At 41.2% G+C, this 9359-nt stretch overlaps 1 protein-coding gene across 1 annotated transcript in view; it reads left to right on the top strand.

The window, feature by feature from the left end:
* Positions 1–2482: 2482 nt before the first annotated feature.
* Positions 2483–9359, top strand: part of plppr1 (phospholipid phosphatase related 1) — a 40479-nt gene continuing 33602 nt past the window's right edge. Inside the window, exon 1 of the mRNA XM_036595187.1 lies at positions 2483–2702. The gene's annotated coding sequence lies outside the window, so the exon portion shown is untranslated. The remainder of the gene's footprint in view (positions 2703–9359) is intronic.

Genomic DNA, 9359 nt, shown 5'->3' with positions numbered 1-9359 from the left:
GAGCAACCGACATTTTCAAATTATGTCAGAAACTGAAAAATGACAAAAATGGATATATGAGGTTTTCTTCCGAAGCAGCAATATATTTAACAGAAAATTACACAAAAGCCTCAACAACTACACATCATTTTAAATGTTTCGGTATTTAGTGTCCACTCTTTGCTTTTATCGCAGCTTCTATTCTTTTCAGAAGACTTGCTTTCAGTTTTAATCTGGAGGGATGTTTTTACATGCTTCCCAAGTTCAGTCTTAGAAGTTGGTTGTGTTTTCTGCTTCTCGTGAACCAATTAGAATCTCAAACACGTTTAATATTCTGAGAACGCCAGCTGCTTAGAATGTTCTTCTCTTTCTCAGTAAGGGCTTCTAGTCAGCTACACATCCTTTCAGAATCATGGTGTTGAGTTGTCTTCTCACAGGATGAGAAGAAGGATGGACAGAAACACCTGTGGATTTTTTCAGATCTGAAGCAGCTTGATTTTCTCCTCTCTCTCAAAGATGTGTATCTGTTTATCTGATGGGGACAGTTTTGGTGGTCTACCAGGTCCCACAGGGTTGTTGGGGGTCCTTTTTTTCTCTGTATCTTTTAACAATTTTTTGAACTCCAGTTTTAGAAACTCTACTTATTTTCCTTTGACTTTTCTTCCTTATGCAAGTGGATTATCTTACATCTAACCTCCTGAGAAACATCCCCTGCAAAATTAATAACTTGTACTTAATGACACTTTTGACTGGAAATGAAATAAAAAAGGGTCTCTGACTTTTGCACAGTACAGTACACTGTATGCCCAAAAGCCTGTTGACACCTGCTTATCCAACAGTTCTTCTGAAATCAAGGGTATTGATAGAGAGTTTGTCCCTCCTTTGCTGCAAAAAAAACCTCTCTGCTCTCTAGATGTTGGAACATTGCAGTGAGCATTGGATTGCATTCAGCCACAAGAGCATTACTGATGTCACTAACAGATGTTGGACGTTCTGGATAGGGATGGGCGATTTGGCAAAAATACATGATATACATCAAAAGAAGTTTTGGAATATTGATAAATACGGAGCACCAAATCCAGTCAAACAGGTCTGATTATGCGCTCTTTGTAATAAAACATGTAGTTGTTCAGTTCTTTAAGTAGTGACGATATCCACAATATACTCAGAAAAGCATGTTGTGAGATAATGAGAAGTAATTCATAATGATAATGAAAATACTGTCATATTGTCACGTGCCAAACCCAGGTCTGGATCACAAACGTGACTAACTCATCCGTACTAAGCTACTGGATGAAGCTGCATCATTCCAAAGAACGCAGTTCCACTGCTCCACAATGCCGGGGGTCTTTATACCCCTCTAGCCGACGCTTAGCATTGGGCAAAGTGCTCTTAGGCGCACATGCAGCTGCTCCAGAGTGTCCCCTTATATAAGGATAGGATTAGGACAGATGGAGGCGACGGGCTTGGCTAGGGGTTAAACACAAAGGAGGAGAGTCCCTTTTAAGAGCCAATGAGAGCCGTAGGAGGGGGCTGTAGGAGGGGGTTGGCATGCTGCGAGTGCAACACGCGTTATTCTGCATTCCTTCACTCTCTTTGTCCTCATATCCGCAGACAAACAGCGCGAATCAACGCGGCTGACAGCGCACACTCTCGGGAAAAAGACGTGTGAGCATCGCTTGCCACACCAGATTATGCTGTAATGACGAGTGAGGGTTCATTTCCAGTCCAGATCGTGCACAAATTGCACGAAAGTGCGCCCCCATACGCACGTGCTGGGTCGCTGGTGGATCCTTTCCTAAGCATCAGCTTCCTTACTCTACTGCAGACGCACGCGACGTGGTGGACGGTGGGCTGGGAGGCGACCAGTCGCCCTCCGTGCCCCGCTTTCCTAGCTTTCCCAAGCCGTTACAGGGGCTTGCTCTGATTGTTTTTGTATCCCCTTTCACGCTTGAGTGAACACTGCTTGAGCGTGCGTGTGTGTGTGTGTGTGTGTGTGTGTGTGTGTTTGCGAGCGGGTGCTTGCGCACTCACGCACTGTTCGTGTGCTCGTTTGTATTTCTCTCTTTGTGGAGACCGAAATGCTAATAGGACATTTACACATTTGTCTAGGACAAAAGCACATTTTAAATAAAGCAGTCAGTTTTTCACTTTGGTTCCTGAGGACACGCTTTGGGGGTTTTCATATTCAATATTACAGATTATTAATATTATTTGCCTACAGTAGTAAATGTCCCCACAGGGATAGGTATACGAACTCTATATGTGTGTGCGTAAGGCGTTAATTTTCCCCACCTATATTCGAGAGAAAATCCCACCCTTTTTAAGATTGGCTTGTAAATTCTAATCAACCATTGGTGAGTACGAAATACTAGCCAATCAGAGTGCGCGAGGCGCGACAGCACTAGCCAATTACTGGCTACTGCAGGATAGGGAGGCGGGTATTTTCTGAATACGGGTAGGAAAAAAAACAACGCGTGCGAACCCCGCCCCCTCCTAAACGCCAGCCTGTATCAACTCCTTTAGCATTGGCGATAGCCGCTAACGTTAATCACGGAGATCTCTAACACGCGAGCACCGAGCACTGTGGCGCCTTAACGGAGTGGAGAGGGAGAACAGACGGTTGATGGACTAGCCTAGCCGACACATCTTTCTCATTCTCCTCGGGTTTCTTCGATGGGTTTTCACCTTTTATCGGCGTGTAGCCTCCGTCAACTGCAGCGGTAAGTTGTGAAGGAGATGAGGCTGAGGGGAGAAATGGTGCGAGCGTCGTTGCTAGTTAACGTGATGATGTTACAACCTGCCTGCCTGCCATTGTGTGTGTGGTTGCTAGCTGTGTCCAGTTTGCGTTTTAAGACGGGGGAGAAGTTTGAATAAGCTCGAGTCACACGAGAATGTCATTAGACCTTTAAACGGGTCGTTGAAAAATGTGAAAGCTTCGACTGGACAGGCGAGAAGTGAAGCCCTGCGTGTAGTTTGGGGACAAGTGTGCTTCTCTCAGGGAGAACCGTTAGACTGTTGTACTCACACACAGGGACACCTGTCCTCACAGCTCTCTCCAGTGATGGTTAAAGTCTAAAATCACATGTAAAGTCACGTTTAGCTAGTCTCATGCGTTTTCTCAGTATTTTTTAAGTGATAAAGACGTTAAACAGCCCAGCGTGGTGGAGAGATACATAGTTAAGCTAGCTAGGTTAACATTAACTAGAGCTTTTAGCTTCTAGCAGTTTTGGTAACCTTGGTTAGAAGCACTTTGTCCGTCTTTCTCTAAAAGCACTCTAGACTCTTGTAAAGTGTTTTATCCTGAATTTGCTCCACATGGCTCTAGCTAGTTTGCTCACACTGCTTGATCCTTGAAATTCACCCTCTACAGAGCAGTGCAGGTTCCTGCTTTTGCCATTGTAACCTAACGTTACAGCCCACATGATGGCCACGGGGTGCTGGTTACTGCATTATAAGCACCATCCTCAGGATATTTACGAGAAGCCAGAAGCGTGGCAGTGTGAGTGGTGCCTTGAAACCACGGAGACGTGAAAAATATGCGATTGGTGAACCTTAAAGCACACAGCCCTGTTTAGGACAGTGGTTCCCAGTCCTGGTGCTGGACTTCCCCTGTCCTGCACATTTTTAGTGTTTCCCCTCCTCATCAGCTCATTAATACACCCTTCATGAGGTTAGAGTGGGTGTGTAAGAGCACTAAAACCGAAAATGAGCAGAGCAGGACTGGGAAAGAGAGGGTAGTCTTTCATTGCGAAGAGTATCAGGTAGAGCTGGGCGATATGACAATATTTATCGTTATTGTGATAAATGATATTACAATATCCTTTTCTGAGCGTATCGTGGATATGATCAGTACTTAAAGAACACTGACTACATGTCTGATTAGAAAGAGAGCATAATTAGTCATATTTAATTGGGTTTAGTTAAGCACAGGGTGTAAAATGTTGAATATAAGTGATTTGATTCATAGTTTTTAATAGTATTTTTAATCAGTTGTCAGAAAAATAAATATTGTGACACTTCATATATTGAAAAACAGAACTTCCTAAAATATTGTGATATTACATTTTGCCATATTTCCCACCTCTAGCATCTGGACATCCATAGTTTGTCAAGCATGTAGCAGATTTTTTGGTTGTATTCAAAAAACTGTACTACTCTAACTATCATTCTCTAAATTGCCCATCACACCAATAGAAAGTCACATCATTTAAGGAGGACATAACCAAAAGACAAAGAGTTTGAAACAAGATGGAGCTGTGTTTGAGCTATATTTAGGATGGGGAGCTGTGATTTATTGACAGCTGATTTGCTTTTAAAACTGTGTTATAAATTTCCCATTCTTTTTTGTGAAAAGTAAGGGGAGGATTAAGTGGACACTTAGGGGTGAAATCTGAACCTGTGGTATCTGTGCAATCTTTTTGTCATACTTGACACTGTCCATTGCAGAACTGATTGATTTTTAGAATCTGCTCTTTCGTGAGGTTCTTGTTTGTGTTCTGTCCTGAATTGTGTCAGTATGGTGTGCAGTTGGGGGCAATGATGGATATAAAGCAAAGATTGTTTTTTTTTTTTTTTTTTTGTTTTTTTTTTCTTTTTCAAACTGCCACATGCTTGAAATGCTATTTCTCATGGTCCTTAGTTTTGCCGAAACATTTGATTACGTGAAGCTTTAGGTTCTTTTTTGGAGAAACATGCAGCTGAAGATACAGCTTGTCTGGCAAGGACAGAGAATTCCAGTACTGAATGTTTCTGCTAAATTAGGAAAATGGTTACTTGGGACAAAACCTGTTTCAGTAGCAAACCCTTCTGAGTGGACTGTGAAATAGGAATTTCATTTTAAATCAAAGCACTTTCATTTTCGCTGGCTGTATTATTTGCATACTTAATGTTAGGTCAGGGCTCTGTGAGTATCACTTACGCTTTAACTAATTATTAGGAGGTTGCAAATTGCAAAATTGAGACTGAACCCAAATTAATTATTCTTTTTCATTGTGAAACAGCAGATGAAAAGGGAACTGAAAGCAAGAAGAGATTTTTAACCTGTACTCTCACAAATTTCACATATTAAACTCTACAGTTGGCTATTGAATGTCCAGTTTATTCGTGTAGCTGTGGTGGACTCGCACTGCAGTTTAGCCCAAAGCTAGGCATAGCCCATGTCTGGGATGTTAGTCCTCACCAGTATCAGCACTAACCTAGGGTTGTCACTATTGGTTATATTAGTAATACTGAGTATCTACCAGTCAATTAAACAATTAAGTTATCAGAGATTTAAATAAAGGCCAGAAAAAATGGTCTTGGCCAAACAATAACAAACTATGTTTAGCCTTTCAAAGATTCCAAAGTAATTTAGTGGAAGAAGACAAACTGTACTGTTATCATGCGGGACATCAGTTTGAGAGGTTAAAATGCATGATTGGTGGACTATCATTGCTGATTCATTGAGAAGATAAAGTACGCTTTATTAAAGATTAAGTAATTGTGTTTTCATAGTAACCTGATCTTGAGACGTGTTTCAGGTAGGCTTGTTTGGCTTGTTGGCCTTGAACCTGATGGCAGTAATGGTGAATTTGAAGTGTAAAGGGGCGTTTACAGTAGACTTCGTCATTTATTACTAATCACAGACACGTGGCATACTGTAGAAGGAACCTATTGTTATATTAATATCTCACATTTTTGATTTTCTCATTGGCTTCCTTGTGCTGTTTGCCTTGTTACACAGTAAACTGCCTACAGCTAATACCTACTGTGGCAGTATTATGGGCTGGTGGCTGTTTCCCTTGTCAGAATTGACACTACACCGACAAAATGCACTGTCAGTGGTAGAACATGTTTATGTATTGGCAGATCCCTGGTGGTTCAGCATTTCAGCTGTAATGAAAACCCCAGCCGTATTGGAAATGTGATAAAGCGTGCAAAATGTGATGTTCGTCAGGTGTGAAGTCCAGTGCAACATAGACTAGACACTGGATGATTAATGACAGAGAGTGAACTCTCTCTCTCTCTCTCTCTCTCTCTCTCTCTCTCTCTCTCTCTCTCTCTCTCTCTCTCTCTCTCCTTTGTCTTTTTTACTCGTCTCTCTAACTAATTCTCTAAGGCAGCTAATCTGAAACACCACTCAGTCAAGATTTTAATTACCCAGCACTTGAACTGCATAAGAGATGCAGCCTCTCCCTGAAGAGTGACTGATTTTTTACCGGGCACATGCTGACTTCCTCATGTGCCTGTAATGGATTTTCTCCTATTGTTAATTGCTGGCGAATGGGAATAGGAATTGACATACAGAGTTCTCAGGGCTTTTTATCTGTGTGTGGAGCTTAAGATTCACGTCAGCCAAAGAGATTTATGCAGAATTCTGCTCCACCACACCAGCTCCTCATTAGTAAGTATGGCTTTATTTCTTAAACGGGTCAAATGGATACTTAGTGTTTTCGAAATATTGGTTCAGTGATTCAGAGATGATTTATTCATAAAATATGTCAGATAAAGAATTTTATCATCCTTTGCTTAAAGTAGACCTAATCATATGTTTCCTAGTCCTGATTCCTGCACTATACAGGATAATACTGTGCCAGTTTGAACACACCTGACACTTCACTTTGTGCTATAGTGCAGCAGTTTTCAAGGCAAGAATTCTGTGTAAAAATGAAAGAAGGCAAGTGATCATGTGGTAATAGTGATGGTCATAGTGAGTGACATACAGCTGGTGAGTGCGTCCTTATTACCCTTCTGATGACATCAAACATTACCTCAGAGATTACTCATTATCTTGTTTGGTAATGAGAAGTGTCGTGGCTGACTAATTGTGGAGAGTCAATAGGACGTTTTTTGCCAGCAGTGTCAGTGATTGCTTTGTCTGCTCTCAGTTGGCTTGTTTAAGTTTCAGAAATTACCAGGGGCAAAGAGCAGAAACAGCTCCACATTCAACATTTCCACCCCTTATGATGCAACACATGCCCCCAAAATAACATCAGGGTGGGCGATATATTTGTTGTTAAACTTGCCACAACCAGACACTGTTTTCAGCAACGAGATATCAGCAGGGAAGACTGCAGCATCCAGGTCAAGTGATTCACGTGGGGGGCCAGGAATACGGATCAGTGAAATAATGATTATTACTATTAAAGAACAGTATTTTTTCTTACGTGCCTTGTTTGTCACATTTGGGGAAAAAAAGGTATCGCAAAAAAGTTTTGCCTTGTTGTTGGTGTTGCATTGGCATCTGTATCGGTATCAAAAAATTTAATAGAATAACCAGCCGTACTCTTAATTGACACATACAGTCTGATGTTACAAATAGAAAGGTTTGAACCTTTATAACTGAGCCCGACTGATATGGGATTTTTAAGACTGATACTGATTTCGATATTTAAAGATTTAAATGATGATTGATGATATTCTCCTTCAGAAATACATAACAAATAACGATTTCCCCAGCATTTGTTATGTGTAGTTATTGAGTCCACACCAGGATAACATGACATAATGCAGTTGCAACTTCACACTTTAGTGTTACGAACATAAATAAACATCTGGGGTATTATCGTTTAAAGAATTTAATGATTAAATGGATTACATGTGGGAGTATCTGAACATGGCGTGCTACTCATAACTATACCAGAACTCCCTGCATATCAGTGACCTCTGCGCTCTGACAAAACAGTGCCATTACAATATACACACACTACGCGTTTCAAAATGAGAAGCTAGATAACTTTCTTTGGCTACCAAGCCATGTTGGATACTTCTTCAGCTCATGTTTATTTGTGTGTCCTCTTTGGTTTAATAATTTTAAATGACTACAATACCTACAGCAAAGAAATTTTAACCATTGCTTTACTTAGGTACAAGTCTTCCTATTCGGCAGATTCTTGTTCGAATTTTCCTGTTCCACCTCAAATGATGCAGCAGTTACATTCTGGCGCCTGAGGTTACTGCTGTAACTGCTGCACCATTTAAGGTGGAACGGGAAAATTTGAACAAGAAGCTGGTATATAAGAAGCTGACTTCAGCTTCGTCATCTGGGCAGAATAAGTTAAATGCTGTAGTTTAACTGCTTATTATTGTTAGTTGTTTTCCACTGATAAATGTAGCACTTAGTTTTGCAGGTAACCTATTTTAGCAATGAGCACTTGCAAGCTGCTGTAAGCGATGTTTTCAGAGAATTTCTAGAAGGGATGAGGTAGGGAGAAAAGAAAGGACCGTTGTTTGTTTATTCGCTAGAACTGCCACACTGTTGCGTAAATAAATCTACAATCAAGTTTTTCTACAGCTTGGCCTACACCAGTCAACTACGGTAACGTTAATCTCAGGCTAATTTTGATGTTTGCAGTAACGGCTTTTACTTGCTGCAACAAAAGCAGGCATGGCTGACATGAATGTTGCCAGGTTGTTTTAGGCTAAGCGGAGAAGAGATGGGGATATTTTTATATGATTATTTAAGTAATACATTTCAGAAATGTCAGCTTACCATGAACACTGATGGCCTCTTTCGTGGATTACTCTGTTTGGGTCAGTTGATTGTGATTTGTGCCATTCCAAACATATCGTGTGTTGGCAACAGGGAACCTGCAGAGCGCCCTCTTGTCATTTATCAACAACACTCATAAAATGGTTGAAGGATCTATCTTCCACCTCCCCATTTCTTTTTTTAATAGTCATTTATCGGTCATTATGGATGCTGATACCAATTTATCTGCAGTTTGCTCACATCAGCTGATAACATCAGCACACTGATTTATCAGTTAGGCTCCACTATAAACTGCTTGTACATTAGGTAGCTTGTACATTAGATACAGTGAGGTGAAATCACCTTATTGTATTCTGTATGTAATCTCACTGCCCCCATTTTTATACAAAAAGCTAATGAATTCCAGTAAGGAATTGCCCCTTAAAAAGATTTTCTCTGTTAAATTGTTTCTGTTATGACAGTTAAAGCTACAGTGAAGCCCCACTGTTGCCCCCCCCTTCCATTTTAGCAATGAAACAAGTGTCCACACCACATGGTTTCCATGCCAGCTGTCCCAGAGGAAGGCTCATAGACCTCCTAGCCCATTATTGTCTGCTAACTGGTATTGCATTACTCCCATGGTAGTCAGAGAGCCTTTCTGATGCAGGCCAAGACTGGAGATGTGTCACGGCCAGTCCCTCGGGAGAAAGCTTGGATCAGAGAGAGAGAGAGAGAGAGAGAGAGAGAGAGAGAGAGAGATATTCTCTAGAGACGAGGGTTGAGATATGCTGCATCGCCAGGGATTGATCAGGGCCAAAAGGTGACTTATCTCCCCTCAAGCCATATTGGAGACTTGGAGTAAATCTGAACTTAAATGTGGAATGTACACTATTCCCTGGCCGCTAATCCCGAATCTTTCTCGTTGTTA

Source organism: Colossoma macropomum, unplaced genomic scaffold (genome assembly GCF_904425465.1).
Source record: "Colossoma macropomum unplaced genomic scaffold, Colossoma_macropomum, whole genome shotgun sequence".
In the NCBI taxonomy this organism is placed as follows: Eukaryota; Metazoa; Chordata; class Actinopteri; order Characiformes; family Serrasalmidae; genus Colossoma; species Colossoma macropomum.
The sequence above is the reverse complement of the archived record's forward strand: the minus strand, read 5'-3'. Positions and strand labels throughout refer to the sequence as shown.